Source organism: Humulus lupulus, chromosome 2, assembly GCF_963169125.1.
Source record: "Humulus lupulus chromosome 2, drHumLupu1.1, whole genome shotgun sequence".
NCBI lineage: Eukaryota > Viridiplantae > Streptophyta > Magnoliopsida > Rosales > Cannabaceae > Humulus > Humulus lupulus.
In genome coordinates, this window is record NC_084794.1 from 182,032,504 (window position 1) to 182,050,070 (window position 17,567).

The window sequence follows — 17,567 nt, forward strand, 5'->3', positions numbered from 1 at the left end:
GATGCAATTAAGCTTTTGTGGTGGATAATTGTTTCTTGACCAAACCAACGATACTTTATTTTAAAAGAGAAAATCAGAGTTATTTTAAGTTTTAAATAATAAAGATGAGAATGTCTTATAAGCTACCTGAATTTAACTTGACCGACCCTAAGGTGGCACTTTATTTGTTGGGTAGTTTTATCATGGAATAGTAAATGCTAAGTTTATGTGTTTTAATTGTTGCATTCATGAATCCTATTTACTTTCCAAATAATTGATATTTTTTCATATAGTAATATTATTGTATTTTATTTCTTTCAGTAATGTCGAACAGTGGTAATCCAATTACTACTTTACTTTCACTTGAAAATTTTGACGGTAATAATTTTATAAGATGGAAATTGAATCTGAATTTAATGTTAATCTATGAGCACCATAAATTTGTCCTAACTGAGGAATGTCATGAAGAGCATGCTGCCAATGCCCCAAAGAATATTCAGGACGAATATGGTGCTTGGATTCAATCCAATAATAAAGCTAAGTGTTACATGCTTGTGAGCATGAATGATGTTCTAAGAAGAAAGCATGAACTCATGAAAACCGCTTTTGAGATAATAGAATCTCTGATCAAAGTAGACATAAGGCTAATAGAACTTACATGACTACTAAGATGAAGAAGGGTGTTTTTGTGCGTGAACATGTCTTGAGCATGTTCAGTATGATGCATGAAGCAGAAATACATGGGGTCATCATTGATGAGCATACACAAGTAACCATCATACTTGAATCGATCACTCCTGCTTTCTCTACATTCACAACAAACTATATTATGAATAAGTTGGAATTCAACATGACCCAATTGTTGAATGAACTGTAGACATTTGAGTCTCTTAACAAAACCATAACAAAAGAGATTGAGGCAAATGTGATAGAGGAGAAACCATCAACCTCTAAGGATAAAACCAAGAAGAGGAAGAAGAACAATGACAAGGACAAAAGTAAAAGCAAGAAGTCCAAGAATGGCAAGAAGGCACCAAAAGCCAAGGAGAACAAGAATGACCATAACTCCAAAAAGAAGGAATCAAAGGGAAAGTGTTTCCATTGTGGAGTTGAAGATCACTAGAAGAGAAACTGTAAAAGTGTCTCGTTGAGCTGAAAAAGAAAGGTAAATTTATATTTACTTGTACTTGAAGCTTGTATAGTGGAAGACGATATGTAGTCCTGGGTTTTAGATTCAAGAGCTTCTAACCATGTTTGTTCTTCTTGGAGATACTTGAGTCATCAAGGGAACTTACTAATGGCGAGGTGACTACGTGAGTTGGAAGTGGAGCGCTTGTTTTAGCAAGAGCAAAGGGAACAGTCCGTTTAAGTTTTTGGAACAATTATCTTATTTTGAATAATGTTTCTTTTATTCCTGGATTTTCTAGAAACTTAGTTTCTTTATCTATGTTGCATGAACAATCTTTTGATATTTCTTTTAATGATAATGCGATTGTTATTTCGAATAATGGTTTCAAAATTTGTGAAGCAGAACAAACAAACAGACTATATATGCTCAAGCCAAATGAACGATCGCTAAATAACTCAGAATTATTTAAAATAGCTAAACCGAAAGGAAAACAAAAGACAAAAGGTTTCAAATGAGGATGGCACATATCTTTGGCATCTTTGACTTGGTCATAAAGTACTAGACAAGATAAACTGGTTAACAACAGATGGACCGTTGAGAGAACTAAGAGTTGGAACTCTTCTGGTTTGTGAGTATATTCTAGAAGGCAAAATGACTAAACATCCTTTCTCAGCAAAAGGAAATAGAGCTAAAGAACCTTTAGAGCATGTACACAACGATGTTTGTGGTCCAATAAACGTACAAACTAGAGGTGGATATAAGTACTTTGTCACATTTATTGATGATTACTCAAGATATGGTCATACTTACCTAATGCTTAGGACGTCTGAAACCTTTGGTAAGTTTCAAGACTTCAAAGCTAAGGCTGAAAAACAGTTGGGTAAGACTCTTAAAATAATTCAATTAGATCGAGGCGGTGAATATTTGGATTTGGAATTCAAAGATTTCATGTTGGAGAATGGTATTCTATCCCAACTCATAGAATCTAGAACACCACAACAAAATGGTGTTTTAGAAAGAAGAAGCAGGACATTGTAGGACATGGTCAGGTCTATGTTAAGCTACTCTTCACTTCCTTTCTCATTCTAGGGATATGCACTTCAAACGGTGACTTACATTTTCAATGTAGTCCCATCTAAGACTATAAGCAAAACACCATTGGATCTGTGGAATGGTAACAAACCTAGTTTGCACCATTTCCGCATTTGGGGCTGTCTTGATCATGTTCTAAGACCTAAATCAGGGAAACTTGATTCGAGGTCTTAAGTGTGCATTTTCGTGGGCTATGCTCCAGAAACAATAGGTGATTATTTCGATAGTCCCAAATACCAAAACGTATCTATTTCAACAAATCCAACCATCATTGAACACGACTATATGAATAACTATAAACTTCGAAGCAAGGTAGTTTTAGAGGAACTCAAAGTTGAGAAGATTCTATCACCTTCATCATCATAATTAAATGATAAACGACAAATCGAGGAAAACACTATTCCTAAAAAGGAAACCCCATTGCAACGCCGTAGTGGGAGGATTGTGAGACAACGTGTTCACTACGAACATGAGGCACATGTCCTTGTTTCTGATACAGACAATGACGATCCATTAACCTTTAAAGAGGCAACGGATGATCTTGAAATGAAGAAATGGCAAGAAGCCATGAACCAAGAAATGGAATCGATGTATTCCAATTATGTCTGTGAACTTGTAGACCCACCTCAAGATGTCATGCCCATTGGGTCCAAATGGATCTTCAAGAAGAAGAGAGGTGTAGATGGGAAAGTAGAGACTTTCAAGGCAAGGTTAGTAACAAAAGGTTACACTCAGAGAGAGGGTGTTGATTATTAAGAAACATTTTCTCAAGTGGCCATGCTAAAATCTATTTGCATCCTCTTATCCATAGCTGCCACCTATGACTATGAGATATAGCAAATGGACGTCAAGACAACTTTTCTAAATGGCTATCTTGATGAAAGTATCTATATGATACAACCAGAAGGGTTCATTAAGAATGGAGAAGATCATAAGGTGTGTAAGTTTTTGAAATCCATTTACGGATTAAAGCAAGCATCTAGATCTTGAAATAACACTTTTGCTGAGACAATTTAAACATACGACTTCAAACAGAATGTTCGAGAAGCATGTGTTTATAAGTATGTCGAAGGTAAAGTGGTGGTTTTCTTAGTTCTTTACATGAATGACATTCTCCTCATTGGCAACAATGTAGAGACAATGTCAAACGTGAAGAAGTTGTTAGCTGAAAAGTTCCAAATGAAAGATTTGGGCAAAGCGAGCTATGTTCTGGGAATCCTAATCCTAAGGGATAGGAAGAACAAGCTCTTGGCACTTACTCATGCTAATTATATAGATAAGGTTCTTGAAAGGTTCTTTATGGATAATTCCAAGAAAGGTCAGTTACTGACCACACATGGAATTACTCTTTCCAAAGAGCAATGTCCAAAGACACCTCAAGATGAAGATGACATGAGAAAGTATTCCCATGCTTCAGCAGTTGGTAGTCTAATGTATGCTATATTATGTACTAGGCCGGACATATGCTATGTAGTAAGGATTGTAAGTAGTTATCAATCAAATCCTGGTTTGGAAAACTGGATTGCAGTAAAGCACATTCTAAAGTATCTAAGGAGAACGAGAGATTACATGCTTGTATATTTAGGGGGTAAACTAAAACCTACTGGATACACTGATTTTGATTTCAAATTAGACAAAGACAGTCGTAAGTCGACGTCTGGGTCAATGTTCACTCTTGGTGGAGGAACTGTAGTCTGGTAAAGTTTGAAACAATCCAATATTGCAAATTCAACCATGGAAGTCGAGTATATAGCGGCTTGTGAATCAACTAAGGAAATAATTTTGCTTAGAAAGCTCTACACTAATCTAGAAGTAATTCCAGATATTGAGAAGCCACTAATCCTATACAATGACAACATTGGAGTAGTAGCTAACTCTAAGGAACCCATAAGCCATAAGAGAGGAAAGCATATAGAAAGGAAATACCATCTGGTTAGAGAGATTGTGCATTGAGGTGATGTGACTATTATGAAGATAGCGTAGGAATAGAACTTGGCGGACCTATTTACCAAGACAGTTCCTACAAAGTCATTTATGAGCCATGTACACAACATGAGATTAAGGAAGATGCCTCACTTGCTTTGAGGGCAAGTGGGAGATTGTTAGGATTTATTCCCTAAATGCATGTAAAGACATTTTATCGATTTTAAAAAAGTACATTTTTATTATATGTGAATGTTATTGTTTGAAAAATTTATATCAATATCAAGAAAATTCCTTATTCATTTATGAGGATATGATCTTGTATTAGTACGAGAGAATTAAAATTATATACAATGAATAAAACAGTGAATAATATATTAAAGTAAGGAATCTTTAATGAATGGTTACTGGTATTGTTTATTAAGTATACAAGATGCAAGTAATCTAAATTCAGATTATTGATGTGGATAGACATCTTGGTAAATGTACTAAATGTAATAGAGATTATATATGACAGGACCGATATGAATTAATTATCTTAATAAACTTACCATTTGCCATAAAGATTTAATTCTTATCATAATAGATGATCATTTGTAGACCAGTTTAAATCCTGAGTAGTCATGAACTCCTGTTTGTGCTTATTGGATCTTTTGATTCAATCATTAAGGTTTCTTAGTATAATGAGGCTAGTGACTTTTGTTTTGGAGATTCTATATCATGAATGGCTGGGAACAAGATTTACAATATTGGAATCCATAATTTCCTAACTGATCGAATATTGCTTCCCTTAAGCGTTAATTATGGAATTGAATAGTTATTGAGCTCAAATCGATAATTTGATTATAGATTAATTATTCACTAGTGAATTAATGGTACTTAAGGAATAAGATATAATTAGAAGGGTAAAACGATAATTTTGACTAGTTCTAGTTAACGAACCAATAATTGGAGGAGAGAACTACATTTATTGATTATATCAATGGAGTACAAAGAAAACTCTGTATATATAATACTTAGAGTGCAATTTCATATTTATAGTGGAGTAATCATTCATAAATAAGATTATTATATTAAAGAGTTATTAATCTGGTTTATTTGAGCTTTGTATTATAGGTCCATGGTCCCCAGGTCACCTCTGTTCTACACTCTCAAGTGTAAGGATGTCATAAGGAATATTTGTAGAGAAAATGACTAAATTGCAAATGAATTAATTTTTCAAGGCAATGAAATATTTATGTGATAATTATGGGCAATTGGTTAGTTGTGATTTAATTAATTATTTAACTATATAGTTTTTATTCTGAAAAACTTTAAGTTAAAATAAATATTAATCATGTTTGAATTGATATAGAGAGAGTTTATTTATCATCTTATTATAAGATATTTATTTATTTAAAACTAATATTTTAAGATAAAGTTAATTTAGAATTAATTGATATTTATTTTGGGATAAACATACTATCTTAAATATTAATTAAACAAACAATTGAGAAATTCAGAGATAGCCAAATAGTGGCACACACCAGTCACTGTGATGCCCAATGAGTGGCGCCACTTTCAGGGATATCATATCCCTGAATTTTGAATTTTGAATTTCAAATTAATTTGTTTATTTGATTAAATTTAATTATTCTTTTTAAATATGATCTAAATTAAATAATTAAAATATATGTAACTGGTCAGTTTTATTTAAATAAAATAAATATTAATGAAATTAATTAATTATCTTTATAAACCTGAAAAGAAACAATATTTTTCATAAGTTTTAGAAGTTGTTAATTTTGATTGTTAGACTCTCTCTAAGAAAAGAAACGATAGAATTTCCTAAACCTGAAATTCTATAAATTTTTATAACCTCTCTCTTCCCAATCATCTCTAGATCTCATGTGCTGAGTACATCTAGAGAGTCTAAATCAACTTTTGAATCCTACGTGCCCACACACATCCTTTTGTGTTTAAGGATTAGCCTGGAAGGCTAAGGTGTAAGCTTTTAGAAAGAATAGGAAGATTATTGATTTATACGAAAAGATTCAAGGACACTTGATAGGCTACTAGAGGTAATATCTTATCTATTTATGTGTCATTTACTATATCTATATATGTATGATCCTGGCTGGTATTAATAATTTTTTAAAAGATTATATTCCACTGTTGTTGACCCTCGATTTAGTCAACGACATGGAGTCACTAAAAACAATAAGAATTATAAACCTGAACACAAGAACAAAAACGACACAATGAATTTATAGTGGTTCGACCCCAAAGATTGGTAATAACCTACATCCACTTAGTGTTTTTATTGATGTAAACTATAAAATCTGCAATAAGTGAACTAGGGTTCACTATGTTTCACTAGCTTCTAAGTTGAATACAAAGAATCGTGTATAAAAGCACTTGTTCTCTCTCTGAATTCAAAATATTGGATATCTCTTAAATGAATCCCATGAGTCCTATTTACAGGCTCAAGATTGTACATATGGGCCTATAGGCCATCCTTAACTTGTGCTACAAACATATTTAAATAATAACATAAATAATGATATTTACATATAAAGAGAATCAAAGATCTTGGAAATATATAACTCATAACCGTCCCTGAATACTGGCTTCTGTCCTTCGAACAAATCATTTCGCATATGTCAGCACATCTTCTTCCATGTTTCTCAACATATTCCTTGCGCCTATCGGGCATCTCAATTTGTTATTGATACCATGGTCGTTGGTTGACCAGGTCTTCATCAATAACTAGTCCCGTGCTGTCCATGTGCATCTCAAACATGCCACGTCATCATGCAAATATTTTAGGGAAACATTTGCACCCCCAAGTTTATTTTAATGCGATCAGCATTTAATAAACATATTCGACCAGCACCCAGCTAACCTGTCATATCTGTCAGTACATACTTTCTCGAAAAGGTAAGTAATCATTATTCTTTCAGTTCCCCAGACACGTTTAAATGGTTATTGCGATTCCCCATACATCGAAACCCTATTCCCATCATTAGTTTCCATTAATGCTCCGAGCAGTATAAATATAAGTCCTTTAACCCCTTTTCATTTTTTACCTGAACCTTCTCTCTCTTCAAGAACACTTCAGAAAAAACCTCCAAGAAACCCAGAGATTCCAGTGCGATCTGAGGCATCCTCGAGCAACTTCGAGCAAAACATTAGTGATTTCTTCCATAATTCATACTTCAAGTAAGTTTTCAACCCCCTATTCTTATTTTTGTAGCAATCTTCATGTTTGGCTTTGATTTACCTGTTTTCGCAAATGGTTTACATTGTTCTTAGCGAGTTTTTGGGTAAATCGGGTTTATGTAAAAAAACACATAGAATAACTATGCAAGAATAGGGATTTTAGGAAATATAATGTACAAACAATGTTTAGAAGGAATATGGGGTATATTTACACTGATTTCAGGTTCAAAATCGAAGTAAAAATTCGATTTTGGGTGTTTCGGTAAAACTGGGTTTTTCCCGCCTATTTTCGAAATTGAAAAGTTTTTCTGAAAAACTTTTCATATTTGCATTTTGATCCATTTTTCCAACCTGCTTGCATGTTTATTGTGTTTTTATTAGGATGTTGCTAGTCATATAAAAGCTTAACTTTTATAAACGAGCATCGCTATCCTTACTATTCTTTTTCTTCTGTCTATTGGTCGTAGATTCTCAGCTCCCCTTTAGTTTTCTCAGATATTCATGCATGATCCCTAGGAAGGTGAGAGACCAGTAGACAATGATCTTCTCCCTCTATTGTTCGAGGATCAAGAACAACCTTCTCTACCTTTCCCAGAGACTCCGGCAGCACCCTCAACTCCTACGACCAGCCTTCAACAAGAACTTCCAAAGAAAAAACCAAACATAGGTCGTGTTAAACATATAGTCCATAGAAAAAGAAAAACCATAGACTCAGCTACCAGCTAGCCAGCAGCCAATACCGAGGGTCCTTCAAATGACCCACAACCCTTGAACGTTGCACCACCAGAAATACAACCTAAGGCCCGTCCTCATGTAGGCCCCTGAGCAGAAGTATCCCGGTACATCGCCCCTCCGAGCGTCATATCAGCCAATATGGTGGCAAAGTATCCCAAGAAGTATAGGCTTCTTGGGATTACTTTATATAAGCCCACACTCAACCAGAGGGAAAACGTGCCCGGAGGTGCCTAAAACGCCTGGTCGCGATATCACATAGAAGTAGGGACAATCTTGCACTTGCACGACTTTTTTCGAGCCTTTTCTTAAGTGAGTCCTTCTGAGTTTTGTTTACAGCTTCTACCTGCTTGTTGGCTTGTGGATGGGCAACTAATGAAAAGCTCTTTGTTTTTCCATGCCACTCGTAGAAATCGGTATATAGGTCATTGTCAAATTGTGTGCCATTATCTTATACAATCTTTTTCGGCAATCCATATCGGCATACAATGTTTTTGACAACAAAATCCAGCACATTCTTGGTCTTGATTGTCGCGAGTGGTTCAACTTTAACCCACTTAGTAAAGGATTTGATAGCAATTACTGCATACTTGACATTTCCTTTTCCTGTGGGCAAAGATCTGATCAGATCTATTCCCCAGACTGCAAATGGCCATGGGCTTTACATCTATTTAAGCTCACTTTGGGCTGCTCGAGGTATCTTGCATAATCTTTGACATTTATCACACATATTAACAAATTCCATGGAATCCTCGATCATCGTGGGCTAGAAATATTCTTTTCGATGAATCTTTTTTGACAAACTTTGCCCCCCAGCATGATCTCCACAAAACCCTTCATGTACTTCTTGCATCAATTCCTTAGATTTTTCCATGGAAATACATCTCAATAAAGGCATTGAATATCCTCATCGATATAGGATTCCATTGAGCAGGATAAATCAAGTTGATTACCTTTGTAGTGTCCTTGCCTTATTCCTATCTGCTGGTAGTCATCCCTGTTCGAGATATTGAATAATGGGAGTTATTCACGTGTCGAACACTTGTATTACTAGGGAGGATTCTTCTACTTGAATGTTAGGAGTTGTCAAACATTCAAGTGGTATTATGCTCAAAGTGTCAACATCTTTGGCGCTCACTAATTTGGCCAGGCATCGGCGTTTGAGTTCAGGTCGCTAGGTACTTGCTGGAGAATATACTTCTCGAATTGTGCTAGCAAGTCTTTTGCCTTGTTTAGATACGCAACCATCTTAAGACCCTTAGCATGATATTCTCTAACGATCTGATTAACATATAGCTGAGAATCGTTGTATATCTCTAGTGACTTCACATTCACATCTTTGGCTAGTCTCAACCCTACAAGTAGTGGTTCATTCTCAGCCTTGTTGTTGGGGGCAATAAAGTTTCATCTTATTGCACAATGAAACGGATGCCCTTGTGGGGGTAATTAAAATCAAACCAACCCCCGAGTTGTGCTCATTAGATGACTCGTCTACGAACAGTCTCCATTCGGGAGATTGGTTTTGATCTTAGAATTCAATAATCGGCTCTCTTGTTGGGAGTTTGGTGAATTCAATTACAAAGTCTGCTAAGGCTTGACCCTTTATGGCTACTCAATGTGCATAAGAAATTTTAAACTGTCCTAGCTCAACTGCCCATTTTAGTAGTCGACCAGCGAGTTCTGGTTTTTGCAAGACTTGCCGTAGTAGCTGGTTGGTGAAAACAACTATGGGATGAGCTAGAAAGTAGGGTTGCAACTTTCTTAATGCCACTATTAAGCAGTAAGCCAATTTCTTTATAGTCGAATATTGTAATTCTGCTCCCACTAGCCTTTTACTTATGTAGTATACTGCCATTTGAATGTTGTCTTCTTCCCTGATTAAAACAGCACTAGCAACATACTCTATTATGGCTAAGTAGATGTACAAAGTTTCTCCTTCCACTGGCTTGGATAGAATGGGCGGTTGCGACATATGGGCTTTAAGTGCCTGAAAAGCCTGTTCGCACTCTTCTATCCACTCAAACTTTTTGTTTCCTCTGAGTAGATTAAAAAACAGGACACACTTGTCTGTAGACTTAGATATGACTCTACTCAGAGCCGAAATTCTTCCTGTCGGGCTTTGTACATCTTTAACTTTGGCTGGTGATGGCATCTTGATCAGTGCTCAAATCTTTTCGAGATTGGCTTCAATTCCTCGCTAATCCAACTCCAAAAGAACACTTAAGAGGACTAAGCTTCATCTCATATTTGTTCAAGATGTTGAAACACTCCTGTAGGTCCTCAATGTGTTCACTAGCTTTTCTCGACTTAACCAACATGTCGATGATGCAGAACCTCCATGTAATTGTCGATTTGATATTTGATCATGTGGTTTACTAGTTGTTGGTAAGTCGCACCAGCATTTTTCAAACAGAAGGGCATTAATTTGTAGCAGTAAAGCCCCATATCTGTTCAAAAGCTAGTGTGTTCTTCATCAGGTGGATGCATACTAATTTGATTATAGCTGGAGTATGCATCCATGAATGACAAAATTTCATGTCCTGATGTAGCATCGACCAGCTGGTCAATTCTTGGAAGTGGGAAACAATCCTTCGGGCAGGCTTTATTAAGGTCTGTGAAATCCATGCATGTCCTCCACTTACCATTCGATTTAGGAACTAATACGGGATTAAAGACCCAAGATGGATAAAACGTTACCCTGATGAATTCATTTTCCTTCAGTTTCTCGACTTATTCCTTTGAGGCTTTAGATCTGTCTTTGTCGGGCAACCTTCTCTTTTTTTCACTAATGGGTGGTTTTTTTTTTCTATATTCAAGACTTGGCTGATAAATTCTGGGTCTTTCCCAACCATGTCTTGATGCAACCAGGTAAAGACCTCCTGGTTCCTCCTTAAAAACTCCACCAACTCTTTTTTCATTGTTGTCTCTAAGTTTTTACCGACTTTCACAAGTCTGGTCGGATCTTTTTCTTCTAGTTAGACCTCCTCGAGGTCTTCCACGGGTCCAATTTTTTCTTCAAAATCCCCAAAGAAAGGATCTAAATCTCTATCCTCACTTTGGGCAACTCCCTATTTGCTGACTTGTTTACCTTATTGGGCTTGTGATTCGTTTACCACCAGCAACCTTTTTTCTGCCGCGCTCCCCGATCTCCCTCTTCTTGCCTTCATGGTCGAGGAGTTCTAATATTCTCTGGCCTCTCGCTGATTTCCCAATACGCATCCAATTCCTGCGTCGGTTGGAAATATCATGGCCAGATGCCATACCGAAGTTATTGCCTGCAGATCGACGAGAATACGTCTTCAAATCACAGCGTTGTACACAAATGGACAATCAACTACTATAAAAGTGGCGAGCAATGTCCTATTCGCGGGTGTTGTTCCTGCCATGACCGGGAGTCTATTGACCCTGTAGGTGCTAGCCCTTGCCAGAAAAACCGTAGATGGTCTAGTTGCATGGTTCCATATCTCGCATTGATAGTTTCATTCTTTCTAGTGAAAAATCGTGGGAGAAAGTGGACGAAGGCGGCTTAAAGCATAGAGTTAGGAACGAAGCATTCATTGCGGTTCAAGATAGAGGAAGAGCTCACCTGAAGTTTGGAAATAAATATTTAATTTTGAAAGATGTATTATTTATTTAAGATTTTAGTAGAAATTTAATTTCAGTTTCCATGTTGCAATTAGAAAAATTTGTTATGACAGTCATAAGTTTTAATATATCTATTTCCTTCAATGGATCACAATTGTGTATTACATGTTTGGAAAACAAGCTTTATATTCTGCGACCTAACGAACCCCTTGCTCTTAATAATTAATTATTCAAAGGAGCTAAACCTAGGACCAATAAATGTCAAAAGACCGATAACAATAACGTGACGTATTTATGGCATTTGAGACTAGGTCACATTGGCTATGATAGAATTCAAAGACTTACAATGGACGGGCCTTTGAGGGAACTTACCTTTGGTGAATTACCTGCCTGTGAATCTTGTCTAGAAGGAAATCTGACCAAGCGTCCATTCTCTTCAAAGGGTGATAGGGCCAAGGAACCACTTGGACTTGTTCATTTAGATGTTTGTGGACCTTTGAATGAACAAGTCAGGTGAGGTTTTGAGTATTTCGTCACATTCATTGATGACTGATCCAGATACTCATGTCTTTACTTAATGTAAAGGAAATTAGAAACATTTTTAAAGTTCTCAGGAATTCTTAGGTATGGCTCAGAACCAATTAGGTAAAACGTTAAAGATCTTGCGATCTGATAGGGGTGGAGAATATTTGGATATGCAGTTCCAAGATCATTTAACTGAACTTTGGATTTTATCACAACTTACTGCCCCAGGTACTATGCAACAAAATGGTGTAGCTGAACGCCGGAACAGAACTTTATTGGAAATGGTTAGATGCATGCTTAGTTACTCAACTCTACCAACTTCATTCTAGGTACATACAATTGAAACCGTGAACGACATTCTCAAAGTTGTGGCATCCAAATCAATCCCCAAAACACCTTTAGAATGCTGAAATGGTTGTGAACCTAGTTTACGCCATTGTAGAATCTGGAGGTGTCCCGCCTACGTCCTGAGGAAAAAGGAAGGAAAGCTAGAACCGCAAACTGAAGTTTGCATGCTTTTGGCTATCATAAAGGTACTCAGGTGGACTTTTATATAGCCATTCAGAAAAGAAAGTGTTTACTTCTATGAATGCTACTAAACTGGAAAATGACTATGTCCAAAACTTCAAACCATGCAACAAAGTAGTTTTAGAGGAGATGGTTGAATAATTGACTCTAACCAATGTTCCATATATTGGGAATTGTGCCCTAAAAGCAATTGTAGTAGACAATGGTTTTAATGAAATAAATAAATTAATTGAATTATTGTATATATGTAGCTTATGTACTATATTATTGCTAATAATATTAAGTATCAGAAAAATCCCAAGTTCATCTATGTGGTCTCAATCTCATATTGGTATGAAAGGATCGAGATTGAGATAATGAACTTAAATAGTTCGCAATAAAATAATATCTTTAGATTAATTACTGCTAGTACGTTCCACTAGTATTATGAATACATGTGACCTAGATCCGGGTTACTAGTGTAGTATGACACTTTAGTGGAGGTGATTTGCATGCTGAGAGTATGTAGAACTGGACCACATGTGTTTTAATAATACTTTTTTAAATACTGTTTCGTAGTATTATAAAACACATCAACTGATGATCATATACAAATTGATCTTAATCCTAAAGTTACTATGAACTTATATATATGTTACTTGATCCTTTGATTCATGTGTTACGGTTTGTCAGAATGATTAGGCTAAGAACAATTATTTTGGGGACTCAATGATATATATGGCTGGGGACATATTTTAACAGATATGGAATCTATACATTCTTATAGATTGAATGAGGATTTCCTTTTGGGTTGGCTTTTGGAATTAAAAAGGTGATTGACGTCAAATTCATAATTAGACTAGGAATCAACCTTCACTAGTAAAGTCAATGGTACACTAGGAATCAAGATATAATTAAAAGGGTAAACCGATAATTTTAGTCCCATTTAATTATGAATCATCAATAGAGGATTAATTTGTATGTAATGATTATATCAATGGACACTTTGTGGTTACAATAAAGTACTCATTAAATATATATCTTTAATTCGCAATAGTTAAGCCTCATATTGACAGTGGAATAATCATGAGATTATTAAATATGATAATTGAATCAAAGAGTTTCGGTTAATAATCTTTTATTTATTGAAGCTTTGAATTATTGGCCCATAGGTCCCCGGGTGGCTCTATCAACACTAATCAAGGTAAGAGTTGATACTAGGGTTAAACTGTGAATGGACTATTTGAGAGAATATTTATTCTTCAGGATAAATGTGCACTTATGTGATAATTGAAGTTGCACAATTTATTATTGCATTTGTGCAATTTTGAAATTGTGTAGAAATAAAATAAATTGATTTTAATCAATTATTTTATTTAAGTGTGTGTTGTAGGTAAGAACTCGTCAACTAAGTTAGATCAATAACTTTTGGAATTGTAAAAGGAGTGAACTTTACACTCACTAAAATTCGGGTAACCTTCCTTACGATCTCAAAAACATCAAATGTAAATGTTGGAATTCTAAAACAACGAATGGAGAGAATCTTGAATGTCACTTTTCATTAGCAATAATTGGTTACAATATGCTTCCCCAAAATCCTCTCCCCTCTCAGACGAAGGGAGGTCATATTTATAGTAGAGCTCTAATGACTTTTAGTACATTGTCGTCCCTAGGGACACAACTCTGCATATGGAGGTTACAGGTGGTAGTGGTGCCAGGAACGTGGTGGTCGACTCTAGTACACGCCGAGAGTTTGTTGGAGCACCTCCACTTCAGTACCTGGATGTACCTCCACCACTGTTTAGTACAAGTGTCAGAGATTGGCTGATGAGGACCACATCAGGTACCTTACTCGTACGACCACTACTTTTCTGGTGTGTACATCGTGTCCGTACTCTAACTTCTCTTTGTTTGTTGGTATATACTATATTTGTACGAGCTCCTCGAGTCATATGTTTTCACCCTCGCAAAGTACCTTATTCCCAAGGGCTTCAAGTGTTGAAATCCTTATATGTTATTCCAAGATGCCTGGCAATCAAGGACCTCGCGAGATGGCCCTACAAAAATGAGATGAGAGGGGAATCTTGACCCTAGGCGTATATTCTTGGTGCAAGGTATGGCATCGTAGGCAAGCATGTGCCTCGCGAGACCTTCAACACGAGATGCGATGCCACTTGTGATGGGTGACCTTGCGACACCCTTGGCGCGAGACGCTCACAACACCCTCGACGCCACTTGTGAGGGGTGACCTCGTGACACCCCTTGCGCGAGACCCTCGTGACTCCCTCAGTGTGACACTCTGTGACACCCTCAGCGCGAGACGCTTGCAACACCCTCGGCGCGAGACTCTCGCAACACCATCGACGCCACTTGCAAGGGGTGACCTCGCGACACCCTCCGTGCGAGGCACAACGCTCTGTAAGTGAGGCATGTTCCTCGCAAGACCTGCATCATATGAGACGGGGTACTCGAGGTGTCCTCGCGAGATGCTCGGTGGGAGATGGTTCCGTATGCGAGGTGTATCCTGCGCACGCGCGAGTCAGTGGCGCGAGACGGTGGCCCAATGCGCTCACGAGGTCTTTGGCGCAAGGTACTCCCCGATGCACGCGAGAGGCCCTTGGTGCAAGACGAAGGCCTGATGCGTGCATGAGGCATATCCTGGCACACGCGCGAGGCCATTGGTGTGAGGCTGTGGCGCGAGACGGTGGCCTGATGCGCGCGCAAGGTGTTAAGGCGAGGGAGGGGCCTGTGGCTTGAGACCATGTCTCACTTGGTGCTATCGCGGGGCTCTTAGCACAAGGCATAAGGTCTTCACCTTTTCCTTCTCAAGCCTATGGTTTGAAGGGCACAAGGCGGGAACCTCATGCAACTAGAATTTTGGCATCCACACTTGCCCCCCAGTCTATGGGAGGGCCTTTAGGCGCTCCGGTAGACTTCTTGGGACGGCGCCTTCAAACAACTTGTGGTGTTAGTGTGTTTCTTTGCTCTGGTGGTGTGAAGTAACACACTTTGGAGGTGTTGATTCTCATGATCCCTTGAGATTGAATGTGAGCCTATCATTTGGTTTTGCGGATCCCAATGTAGGTATTTGGCTCCATTTTTGACAATAGAACAAGCATTGGATTCAACAACTAGGATGAGTTTGAGCTTCTTATAAATAGATCTTCATCTTAAACACAATTACTAGACTTTCTTTTCTTAGCTTGGTGGTACTTGTGTCTTCACATCCTCCAAGAGGTAAGTGGTTTCATCCCTCACAAGGGCGTTTTGCCTTTCTTTCCTCCTTATTATTTTTTTTATGTAAACTTCTATATAGGTGCTAGGAGACTAAAACACTTTTCTCCTTTCTTTTTGCAGATGTGTACTTTCGACCCTTGGTATTCCTTCGACAACGACGTGTACCTTCGACCCTTGGCATTCCTTCGATCGCGACGTGTACTTTCGACCCTTGGCATTCCTTCGCCGCGTCGGTGCTCGATTTTACCCACTCAAGGTACACTTTCTTCCTTTCTTATGTTCAATGGGTTTAAATTAGCATTACTTGGGATGGCTTGTCTTGGCCAGAGCTCCTCATGAGCTAATCCACATATATTCCCCTGCTTGCACATATACCCTCCCTTGTACCCCGTACTTGGTCGTTTCGAGCACTTGTGTTTAGAGGTTTTGAGCTTATTCCTTTGTGTTTTATGGCACCCTTTCCACCTACACTTTCACCCCCTATTACCAACAAGGTGAGGTTTCATGGCATGTGAGGCATCATCTAGCATTCCTCCAGCGGTCGAGTTTGTAGACTTATCTTCAAACTCGGGGTTCCCCGAGAACAACCCTTACGAAGACTATGACACCTTGAGGAGGGCCCGTATATGTCATCTTGAGCGCATGGTCGAGCTTAGGCATAAAATCTGGGAGATGGAGAGGGAGATAGATTCAGCTTTGAGGGGTGATGGAGTCCCTTTCTCTTTTGACCTTAATGACCACATTGCAAGCCTTAGAGTGAGCCTTTTTTATCTACAAATGGAGTTGGAGTTCATGGAGGGAAACCTCCCTCCTGAACCTCTTGCCCCATTCTCTCCCTATAGTAGCCCTGAGGTCACCCCTGGTTCCCCTCAATCCTTGTCTTCAATCCACCCGTGTTCGATGCTTCCACACTCAATGCCTCGGTGGAAAACTCACGCAAGAAGAAAAAAATGGAGGGTAAAGTGCCCTATTTTGACCTCACTTTTTTCCTTGGGTTTTGCAGATATGTCAAAGAGAATAAGACGACAAGTGGCTCCCGAGAAGCCAGATTCTAGTCCTCTGTTTCCGTCCACCATCATTTCCAACGTGTCGGAAAACCAGTTGTTAGAATTATCCGAGAAGTATCACATTGGCAAAGAGTACAAGATGTACGTACCCTCCAACAAGTGTCGGGCGGATAATCCCCCCCAGGGATATGTGGAAATGAGCGAGCACATATTGAAGGTGGGTGGGACCATTCCCTTTACACCTGTTATTCATCATGGTCCTCAACCACTTTGACCTTGCTCCACTTCAGCTGGCACCTAATAGCTGGTTGACTTTAAGCTGCCTATATATGGCATTTGTGGAGCTTAACGATCATGCTCCTATGGCCCAAGAGGAGAATTTTATGTACAATCTCATGCCCACCCCTAAATCCAAAGGCTTCTACTTCCTACAAAAATCCAATTCTCAAGTCTCCTTGATAGAGGGTTTTGTGTCTAACCCAAGTTCCTGGAAGCAGGACTTTTTCTTTGTGAAAGGTCCCCTTTCCGTCCGCGAACATTTTCGCTCATCCCCAAGTAAGTACTTCAAGTTTTTTCCTTTTACATTGCATTTGCTATTTTGGAACTTATACTCATATTGATAACTAAGTTGATTGTTCAGAGAGCTTCAG